The sequence below is a fragment of the Felis catus genome, chromosome C1 (assembly GCF_018350175.1).
Source record: "Felis catus isolate Fca126 chromosome C1, F.catus_Fca126_mat1.0, whole genome shotgun sequence".
NCBI classification, from domain to species: Eukaryota; Metazoa; Chordata; class Mammalia; order Carnivora; family Felidae; genus Felis; species Felis catus.
Window position 1 is genome coordinate 88,343,072 of NC_058375.1, and position 12,397 is coordinate 88,355,468.

The following is a 12,397-nucleotide window of genomic DNA, read 5'->3' on the forward strand; positions in this document are numbered from 1 at the left end:
AGCACTGATCAAAGTCAGGGACAAAACAATGCCGCCTAGTGGAGGCAGGAGCTACCTACACCAATCCCCCTGCACCCTGCAGGCGTGTCTACACTGGGGCAAGTCCCTCTGAGAATCAGTGCAACAGGCTCTTCCCCGGAAGACCAACACAAACCCTCTGTATGCACCAAGTCTTCAGATCATAGAGCACTACAAAAGCTTTAGCTCTAGGGGAAATAGTATACAGCTTCCTTTTTATTTTTATTTTACTATTATCATTTTTAAAAATTTTATTCTCAAACTATTCCAAAAAACAGAAAAGGAAGAAAAACTTCCAAATTTATTCTTTGAGACCAGGAATACCCTGACACCAAAATGAGATACAGAATCCACTAAAAAAGAGAACCACAATATCACTGAACAAGGATGCAAAAATTCTCAATAAAATATTAGCAAATTGAATCTAATATTAAAAAACTCATTCACATGAGCACCATGATCAAGTGGGATTTATTCCTGGGTTTTAAGAATGGTTCAATAATTCAAATCAATCAATGTGACACACCACATTAATAAAAGAAAAGAACCATATGATCCTTCCAATAGATGCAGAAAAAGCATTTAACAAAGTTCATAATCCATTCATGATAAAAACCCTCAAAAAAGTAGGTTTAGCTAGAATATACCTCAACATAATAAAGACAATATTACAAAAACCCACAGCTAACATCGTCCCCAATAGGGAAAAACAGAGCTTTTTCTCTACCATCATAAAATTGATAAAGACAACTTATCAATTTATCAAGAAATCATAAAATTGATAAGACATGGATGTCCACTCTCATCTCAGGGATGTCTTATTTTACATAGTACCAGAAGTCCTAGCCACAGCAATCAGGCAACAAAAAGAAACAAAAGGTAGCCAAATGAGCAAGAAGAAGTCGAACTTCCAGTATTTGCAGATAACATGATACTCTATATAGAAAACCTGAAAAACTCCACAAAAAAACTGCTAGAACTGATAACACAAATTCAGTAAGTCGAGGGATACAAAGTCAATGTAGAGAAATCTTGCATTTCTATAACCAATAATGAAGCAGCAGAAAGAGAAATCAAGGCACCAAATTGCGCCAAAAACTAAAAGAGATCTAGGAATAAACCTAACCAAAGAGGTAAAAGATCTGTACTCTGAAAAATATAAAACACTGATGAAAGAAAATGAAGATCACACAAAGAAATGGAAAGACATTCCATGCTCATGGATTGGAATAATAAACATTGTTAAAATGTCTATACTAACCAAAGCAATATACACATTTAACGTAATCTCTGTCAAAATACCACAAACATTTTTCAAAGAGGTAGAACAAACAACCCTACAATTTATACGGAACCACAAAAGACCTCAAATAGCCACAGTAACCTTGAAAAAGACAAGCAAAGCTGGAGGCATCATGATTCCAGACTTCAAGCTATATTACAAAGCTGTAGTCATCAAGAGAGTATGGTACTGGCACAAACACAGACACACAGATCAATGGAACAGAACGGAAAACCCAGAAATGGGCCCACAACTATATGGTCAACTCATCTTTGGTAAAGCAGAAAAGGATATCCAATGGAAAAAAGACCATCTCTTCAACAAATGGTATTGGGAAAACTGGACAAGTCATGCAAGAGAATAAAACTGGATCACTTTCTTACCTCATACACAAAAAAATAAATTCAAAATGGATGAAAAACCTAAATGTGAGATAGGTAACTATTAAAATCCTAGAAGAGAACATAGGTAGTAAACTCTCTGACATCGGCCATAGCAGCTTCTTTCTAGATATGTTTCCTGAGGCAAGGGAAACAAAAGCAAAAATAAACTATTGGGATTTCAATAAAATAAAAAGCTTGTTCACAAAAAAAGGAATCAATCAGCAAAACTAAAAGGCAACTGACAGAATGGGAGAAGATCTTCACAGATGACATATCTGATAAAGGTTTAGTATTTAAAATATATAAAGAACTTATAAAACTCAACACTCAAAAAATGGATAATTCAATTTAAAAATGGGCAGAAGACATGAATATAGATTTTCCCAGAGAAGACATACAGATGGCCAACAGACACATGAAAAGATGCTCAATATCACTCATCATCAGTTAAATACCCATCAAAACTACAATGAGATATTACCTCACGCCTGTCATAATGTCTAAAATCAACAACACAGTTGTGCCTGGGTGGCTCAGTCAGTTAAGCATCCAACTGTTGATTTTGGCTCAGGTCATGATCTCACAGTTGGTAAGATCAAGCCCCACATCAGGCTCGGTGCTGAAAGTGTAGAGCCTGTTTGGGATTCTCTCCCTACACCTCTCTCTGCTCCTCCCCTGCTCACACATGCACATGCATGTACATGTATTCTCTCTCTCTCGAAATAAATAAATAAACTTAATAAAAAAAACACACAAGAAACAACAGATGTTGGCAAGGATGTGGGGAAAGGGGAATGCTCTTGCTCTGTTGGTGGGAATGCAAACTGGTACAGCCACTCTGGAAAACAGTATGGAGAGTCCTCAAAAAGTTAAAAATAGAACTACCCTATGATCCAGCAATTGCACTACTAGGTAATTTCCCAAAGAATACAATAATACTAATTCAAAGGGATACAAGCATCCTGATGTTTATAGCAGCATAATCAACAATGGCCAAATTATGAAACAGCCCAAGTTTTCACCAACTGATAAATGAATAAGAAGTGACATATATATTATATCTATAATATATATATAATGGAATATTACTTAACCACAAAGAAGACACACATTTGAGCTCATTTTAGAACTCTGTGTGTGTGTGCATGTGTGTGATAGTCACCAGGTGTAGTACTGAAGTGATGAATAACTATATTGTACACGTGAAACTAATATTACACTGTTAACTAACTGGAATTTAAATAATAAAAACAAATAAAATGAACCATGTGACTAAAAAAAGATAAAATATTATAGCTCAATAATTATCATGTACTTTTCATATCAAGTTTGGGTCATATTAAAATTTTTGTGGAAGTTCAAAAACGTAAAGTGTCTTGTAGTCACTATTAAAAAAATAAAAATAAAAAATGAAAAAACAAAATAAAAAAGGGATTCTGTCAAAAAAAGAAAGGAAATAATAAGATTAAAAACAAAAACAGATGATGTTCAATAAAAAAAAAGTTGGTCTTGCAAAAATTTATAAAATCAAGAAAAGTCATAAAATTGATCAAGTAAAAAGAGGGAAGGCCCAAATAAAGAGGATTGGAAATGAAATGGGGACATAACTAATTGCACTTGCTGCTGGCATTAAAATTATAATAAAAGATATAACAATTATTTTTACAACAACTTTGAAAATAGGTGGACTAGAAAAATTCCTAGAAACATCCTACTGAATCTGAATCAAAAAAGTGAATGAAAATAGAAAAGTGCTACGTTTATTTTAAAAATTGGATCACAATTAAATCTTTCAATAAAGAAAACTTTAAGCACAAATAATTAGGCCAGCAAGTTCTATCAAACTTTTAAGAAACAAATAATTATAGGGGCGCCTGGATGGCTCAATCAGTTAAGCATCTGACTTTGGCTCAAGTCATGATCTCACGGTCCGTGAATCTGGGCTCCGCATGGGGCTCTGCACTGACAGCTCAGAGCCTGGAGCCTGCTTCCCATTCTGTGTCTCTCTTTTTCTCTGCCCCTTCCCAGCTTGTGTTCTCTCTCTCTCTCTCTTTCTCAAAAATAAATAAATGTTTAAAAAAAGAATAAATAGGGGTGCCTGGGTGGCTCAGCCAGTTAAGCATCCGACTTCAGCTCAGGTCATGATCTCACAGTCTGTGGGTTTGAGCCCTGCATCAGGCATTGTGCTGACAGCTCAGAGCCTGGAGCCTGCTTCAGATTCTGTGTCTCCCTCTCCCTGCCCCTCCCCTGCTCATGCTCTGTCTCTCTCTGTCTCAAAATAAATAAAAAGCATTTCATTTTTTTTTAAATAATAAATAATTATAGTCTTTCACAAATATAATTTTAGGTATAGAGAAAAGAAGCACCCCCATTTTCCTTTATGAAGCTAATAAAAACTTGATAACAAACATTACAAAGACAGTTCTAGGAAGTAAACTGTGGCTTATTGAACTCACAAACATGCATTCCAAAATTATAAACAAAATATATCCAAACTGACTCCTACAATGAATTTTAAAAATAAAATATTGTAGGGTGCTTGGGTGGCTCAGTCAGTTGAATGTCTGATTTTGATTTTGGTTCAGTTCATGATCCCAGGGTAGTGGGATTGAGCCCCACAATAGACTCTGCACTGAGCGTGGAGCATGCTTGAGATTCTCCCTCTCCTCTCTCTGACCCTCTGCATCTTTTCCCTGATCATGTTCTCTCTATATAAAAAACAATTTAAATTAAATTAAATTAAGTTAAATTAAAATAATTGTGATCGGTTAAGTTTATTCTAGAAGCACAGGGTAGTTTTAAAATTAGCACTAAAAGTTTCAGAAAGATCGTCACACTCAAGTTTTTAAGCTGGAAAACAATTTTCTGAAAATATAATGGTACTAGCAACAAATGTTTATCAGGGTAATAAAGATTATTACTGGCTTGGTCGGAAGATGGCAGCGTAGGAGGACACTGGGCTCACCGTGTCTTGCGGATCACTTAGATTCCACCCACACCTGCCTGAATAACCCAGAAAACCACCAGAAGACTAGCAGAACCGATTCTCCGGAGCTGGCGGGAGGGAGCTGGGGTGGAGGGGCAGCCCACCGGCAAAGCAGAGCCCCCGTCTGGCTTGCAAAAGCAGAGGGGCCAGACATAGTGTGTTCTGAGAGCAAACAGGACTTAACATCTGGAAAGTTATTGGTTAACAGCTCTGCTTGGAGAGCGGGAGGGCTAGGGGACAACGGGAGGGAGAGTTGTTGAGCCCGGGACAACAGAGCTCAGCTTGGCAGGGAACAAAGGCGATCACCAGCACCATCTCCCTCACTCATCCCCCAGCCAAATCCCAAAGGGAACAGTTTCTGTCAGGGAATTTACTTGCACTGCGCAAACAGCCAACACTGTGCTTCTGCGGATCTATCCCTCCAGCGGCAGGTCTCACTCCCTCCCAGTGCCGCAGGGCCCCTCCTGAAACAGACCACCAACGGAAAAGCGAGCAGAGGCTGCTGCTCCCGCCCCCTTGCACCTTGCCGATCCACCCCAGCTAATACGCCAGATCCCAAGCACCACAAGTCTGGCAGTGTGCAAGTAGCCCAGATGGGCCACACCACCCCACAGTGAATCCTGTCCCTAGGAGACGGGAAGAGAAGGTACCCACCAGTCTGACTGTTGCCCCAGCGGTGGGCTGGGGGCAGACATCAGGTCTGACTGTGGCCCCCCCCACCAATGCAAGCTATTCAAGACAGCACAGGTGAAGTGCCCTGCAGTTCGGCACCACTCCAGGGACTATCCAAAACGACAAAACGGAAGAATTCCCCTCAAAAAAACCTCCAAGAGGGGCGCCTGGGTGGCTCAGTTGGTTGAGCGGCTGACTTCGGCTCAGGTCATGATCTCGCGGTCCGTGAGTTCGAGCCCCGCCTCGGGCTCTGTGCTGACAGCTCAGAGCCTGGAGCCCGTTTCAGATTCTGTGTCTCCCTCTCTCTGACCCTCCCCCATTCATGCTCTGTCTCTCTCTGTCTCAAAATAAATAAACATTAAAAAAAAAAAAACCTCCAGGAAATAACGACAGCTAACGAACTGATCAAAAAGGATTTAAACAATATAGCAGAAAGTGAATTTAGAATAATAGTCATAAAATTACTCACTGGGGTTGAAAACAGTATAGAGGACAGCAGAGAATCTATTGCTACAGAGATCAAGGGACTAAGGAACAGCCAGGAGGAGCTAAAAAATGCTATCAATGAGCTGCAAAATAAAATGGAGACGACCACGGCTCGGACTGAAGAGGCAGAGGAGAGAACAGGTGAACTAGAAGATAAAATTATGGAAAAAGAAGAAGCTGAGAAAAAGAGAAATAAAAAAATTCAGGAGTATGAGGGGAAAATTAGAGAACTAAGTGATGCACTAAAGAGAAATAATCTATGCATAATTGGTATTCCAGAGGAGGAAGAGAGAGGGAAAGGTGCTGAAGTTGTACTTGAAGAAATAATAGCTGAGAACTTCCCTGATCTGGGGAAGGAAAAAGGCATTGAAATCCAAGAGGCACAGAGAACTCCCTTCAGATGTAACTTGAATTGATCTTCTGCACGGCATATCATAGTGAAACTGGCAAAATACAAGGATAAAGAGAAAATTCTGAAAGCAGCTAGGGATAAACGTGCTCTAACATATAAAGGGAGACCTATAAGACTAGTGACCGATCTCTCTACTGAAGCTTGGCAGGCCAGAAAGGAATGGCAGGAAATCTTCAATGTGATGAACAGAAAAAATATGCAGCCAAGAATCCTCTATCCAGCAAATCTGTCATTTAGAATAGAAGGAGAGATAAAGGTCTTCCCAAACAAACAAAACTAAAGGAATTCATCACCACTGAACCAGCCCTACAAGAGATCCTAAGGGGGATCCTGGGAGACAAAGTACCAGAGACATCGCTACAAACATGAAACCTACAGACATCGCAATGACACTAAACCCATATCTTTCCATAATAACACTGAATGTAAATGGACTAAATGCACCAACCAAAAGACATAGGGTATCAGAATGGATAAAAAAACAAGACCCATCTATTTGTTGTCTACAAGAGACTCATTTTAGGACTGAGGACACTTTCAGATTGAAAGTGAGGGGATGGAGAACTACTTATCATGCTACTGAAGTCACAAGAAAGCTGGGGTAGCCATACTTATATCAGACAAACTAGACTTTAAATTAAAAGCTGTAACAAGAGATGAAGAAGGACATTATATAATAATCACAGGGTCTATCCATCAAGAAGAACTAACAATTCCAAATGTCTATGTGCTGAATACAGGAGCCCCCAAATATATAAAACAATTACAAACATAAGCAACCTTATTGACAAGAATGTGGTAATTGCAGGGGACTTTAATACCCCACTTACAACAATGGATAGATCATCTAGACACACGGTCAATAAAGAAACAAGGGCCCTGAATGAGACATTGGATCAGATGGACTTGACAGATATATTTAGAACTCTGCATCCCAAAGCAACAGAATATACTTTCTTCTCAAGTGCACATGGAACATTCTCCAAGATAGATCACATACTGGGTCACAAAACAGCCCTTCATAAGTAGAGAAGAATTGAGATCATACCATGCATACTTTCAGACCACAATGCTATGAAGCTTGAAATCAACCACAGGGAAAAGTCTGGAAAACCTCCCAAAGCATGGAGGTTAAAGAACACCCTACTAAAGAATGAATGGGTTAACCAGGCAATTAGAGAAGAAATTTAAAAATATATGGAAACAAACGAAAATGAAAATACAACAATCCAAACGCTTTGGGACGCAGTGAAGGCAGTCCTGAGAGGAAAATACATTGCAATCCAAGGCCTATCTCAAGAAACAAGAAAAACCCCAAATACAAAATCTAACAGCACGCCTAAAGGAAATAGAAGCAGAGCAGCAAAGACACCCCAACCCAGCAGAAGAAGAGAAATAATAAAGATCAGACCAGAAATAAACAACATACAATCTAAAAAAAACTGTAGAGCAGATCAATGAAGCCAGGAGTTGGTTTTTTGAAAAAATAAACAAAATTGATAAACCTCTAGCCAGGCTTCTCAAAAAGAAAAGGGAGATGACCCAAATAGATAAAATCATGAATGAAAATGGCATTATTACAACCAATCCCTCAGAGATACAAGCAATTATCAGGGAATACTATGAAAAATTATATGCCAACAAACTGGACAACCTGGAAAAAATGGACAAATTCCTAAACACCCACACACCTCCAAAACTCAATCAGGAGGAAATAGAAAGCTTGAACAGACCCATAACCAGCGAAGAAATTGAATCGGTTATCAAAAATCTCCCAACAAATGAGTCCAGGACCAGATGGCTTCCCTGGGGAATTCTACCAGACATTTAAAGCAGAGATAATACCTATCCTTCTCAAGCTATCCCAAAAAATAGAAAGGGAAAGAAAACTTCCAGACTCATTCTATGAAGCCAGTATTACTTTGATTCCTAAACCAGACAGAGACCCAGTAAAAACAGAGAACTACAGGCCAACATCCCTGATGAATATGGATGCAAAAATTCTCAATAAGATACTAAAATAGAATTCAACAGCTCATAAAAAGAATTATTCACCATGATCAAGTGGGATTCATTCCTGGGATGCAGGGCTGGTTCAACATTCCTAAATCATTCAACGTGATACATCACATTAATAAAAGAAAAGATAAGAACCATATGATTCTGTCAATCAATGCAGAAAAAGCATTTGACAAAATTCAACATCCTTTCTTAATAAAAACCCTCGAGAAAGTCAGGATAGAAGGAACATACTTAAACATCATAAAAGCCATTTTTGAAAAGCCCACAGCTAACATCATCCTCAATGGGGGAAAAATGAGAGCTTTTTCCCTGAGATCAGGAACACGACAGGGATGTCCACTCTCACCACTGTTGTTTAACATAGTGTTGGAAATTCTAGTAGCATCAGCAATCAGACAACAAAAGGAAATCAAAGGCATCAAAATTGGCAAAGATGAAGTCAAGCTTTCGCTTTTTGCAGATGACATGATATTATACATGGAAAATGCGATAGACTCCACCAAAAGTCTGCTAGAACTGATACAGGAATTCAGCAAAGTTGCAGGATACAAAATCAATGTAAAGAAATCAGTTGCATTCTTATACACTAATAATGAAGCAACAGAAAGACAAATAAAGAAACTGATCCCATTCACAATTGCACCAAGAAGCATAAAATACCTAGGAATAAATCTAACCAAAGATGTAAAAGATCTGTATGCTGAAAACTATAGAAAGCTTATGAAGGAAATTGAAGAAGATATAAAGAAACGGAAAAACATTCCATGCTCATGGGTTGGAAGAATAAATATTGTTAAAATGTCAATACTACCCAAAGCAATCTACACATTCAATGCAATCCCAATCAAAATTGCACCAGCATCCTTCTCGAAACTAGAACAAGCAATCCTAAAATTCATATGGAACCACAAAAGGCCCCGAATAGCCAAAGGAATTTTGAAGAAGAAGACCAAAACAGGAGGCATCACAATCCCAGACTTTAGCCTCTACTACAAAGCTGTCATCATCAAGACAGCATGATATTGGCACAAAAACAGACACATAGACCAATGGAATAGAATAGAAACCCCAGAACTAGACACACAAAAGTATGGCCAACTTATCTTTGACAAAGGAGGAAAGAATATCCAATGGAAAAAAGACAGTCTCTTTAACCAATGGTGCTGGGAGAAGTGGACAGCAACATGCAGAAGATGAAGCTAGATCACTTTCTTACACCATTCAAAAAAATAAACTCAAAATGGATAAAGGACCTGAATGTGAGATAGGAAACCATCAAAACCCTAGAGGAGAAAACAGGAAAAGACCTCGCTGACCTCAGCCGTAGCAATTTCTTACTTGACACATCCCCAAAGGCAAGCGAATTAAAAGCAAAAATGAACTATTGGGACCTCATGAAGATAAAATGTTTCTGCATAGCAAAGGAAACAATCAACAAAACTAAAAGGCAACCAACGGAATGGGAAAAGATGTTTGCAAATGACATATCCGACAAAGGGCTAGTATCCAAAATCTATAAAGAGCTCACCAAACTCCACACCTGAAAAACAAATAACCCAGTGAAGAAATGGGCAAAAAAACATGAATAGACACTTCTCTAAAGAAGACATCCGGATGGCAAACAGACACATGAAAAGATGCTCAACGTCGCTCCTCATCAGGGAAATACAAATCAAAACCACACTCAGATATCACCTCACGCCAGTCAGAGTGGCCAAAATGAACAAATCAGGAGACTATAGATGCTGGATAGGATGTGAAGAAACGGGAACCCTCTTGCACTGTTGGTGGGAATGCAAATTGGTGCAGCCGCTCTGGAAAACAGTGTGGAAGTTCCTCAAAAAATTAAAAATAGACCTACCCTATGACCCAGCAGTAGCACTGCTAGGAATTTACCCAAGGGATACAGGAGTACTGATGCATAGGGGCACTTGTACCCCAATGTTTATAGCAGCACTCTCAACAATAGCCAAATTGTGGAAAGGGCCTAAATGTCCATCAACTGATGAATGGGTAAAGAAATTGTGGTTTATATACACAATGGAGTACTACATGGCAATGAGAAATAATGAAATATGTCCCTTTGTAGCAACGTGGATGGAACTGGAGAGTGTGATGCTAAGTGAAATAAGTCATACAGAGAAAGACAGATACCATATGGTTTCACTCTTATGTGGATTCTGAGAAACTTAACAGAAACCCATGGGGGAGGGGAAGGAAAAAAAAAAAAAGAGGTTAGAGTCGGAGAGAGCCAAAGCATAAGACACTCTTAAAAACTGAGAGCAAACTGAGGGTTGATGGGGGATGGGAGGGAGGGGAGGGGAGGTGATGGGTATTGAAGAGGGCATCTTTTGGGATGAGCACTGGGTGTTGTATGAAAACCAATTTGACAATAAATTTCATGGATTAAAACAAAAGATTACTATTACTAAGATCATTTCACTTTTTGTGAGGTGACAAAATATTAACTTGAAATATGTTGTGATAAATTAAAGATGCATATTGTAATCTGTAGGGTGAGCACTTAGGAAAAAGAAACAGGTACAAAGAGGAATATCTAAAAGCTATGGGAGGAATTAAAACAAAAGTCTGAAAAGTAGCTAACATGGTTAGTTACTGAGGGTTTAAAGGTGGGGATCATGAAACAGAATTGGAAGAACTACAGTGTATACTCAATTAGAGGTGAGTAATCAGCAAATGCATTGGATACTATATTGTCACTCTTCAATATATTATATTATGTTTATTTTTAAAATCTTTGATTCTTTCAGTTCTCTTTTAGAATTGATTGTAGTGACATGATGAATGAGATAAGGCTTGATATGTAATATTTACATTTGTCTAACATCAGAGACGCTATCCTTGGTGACAAGATGTTTGTCGAGAGCCAAGAATATATCTGTTAACAATTGTGTGCTGTAGGTCATAAAATGCTAAAAATATATTAGAAAGAAAAAAAAAGATCAGTTGATAAAACCCTTAGGAAAAACACCTTTGAATATAGGGCAAAGCTTCCATTTGTAGGCCCACTCTTTCAAGTCTTCTGAGTACACTGATACCATTATGATTAATGGGGGAAGGCTAAAATTGGAGGGGATCTGGGAAACATGCTAGATATAGACAGGATTTTAAATTTTTAAGAAAATTGACTTGTAACTTGGCATAAGATATCCTTTAATGACTAATTTGATTATGTCTTAGGGAATGGCTTATGTCAGTAAGTTTACAGAAGATTCAGAAGTCAGACTAAGTAGTGATCCCTGCTATACAACTCAAGGATCTCAGAGAGACTAAAAGTCTTATGAAGAATCAGTCCCATACATGGGATAGTAGGGCCATTGTTTGAGTCCCCACAACTGAAGCACTCCATAATTTAGAGTATCTTATTTGTCAAGGCCATTTGGGCAGGGCCTCTCAAGCCCAGCCCAGCACCCACAAAGAAGTTGATCCCTACTTTTCCCCTTTGGAGAACTCTCCAACTCTCTATCCTTGTTTTTGTTTTGTTTTGTTTTAAGTTTATTTATTTACTGAGAGAGAGAAAGAGAGGAGGAGGAGGAGGAGGAGGAGAGATAGAGAGAGAAGAGAGAGAATCCTAAGCAGGCTCTGTAGTGTCAGCACAGAGCCTGACATAGGGCTTGAACCCATGAACTGTGAGATCATGACCTGAACCTAAATCAAGAGTCGTACACTCAACTGGCTGAACCACCCAGGCACCCCTCCAGCTCTCTACCCTAAGTGTTGTCTTGACTAGATGGCATGAGTAGTTTTGGGTTTATACTTATAGGAACCATAGTTGGTCTCTGTTTCCTGGAAGGTGGCTTAGCAAACCAATCATTTCTACTGGCTGGGGTAGTATTTCTTTAATGTAAGATTGGCTTCCAGAATCCTATTGATATAATTTTTGAGGGGATTTCAAATACAGGCCAAGTTCAAGGCTATGAGATATATTAGTCTTTCACAGAACATTGGTCTTGAGCTTTATGTATGGCCTTGTGCATGGATATCAATTGTATATAGTTTAACTGCTGTGCCAACTTTGGTCAACAACACCCAAGGGAGGTGGGATTGGCAGCAGACATTTTTTACTCTGAATATCCTGCCCCAGACATCCTGGGTGTTTACTCTCTTTGCCGACT

At 38.8% G+C, this 12,397-nt stretch overlaps 1 long non-coding RNA gene across 2 annotated transcripts in view; it reads right to left on the reverse strand.

Moving 5' to 3' along the window:
- LOC109502505 overlaps window positions 1-12,397 on the reverse strand; it is a 66,367-nt gene that overhangs the window by 3,412 nt on the left and 50,558 nt on the right. The window lies entirely within an intron of this gene.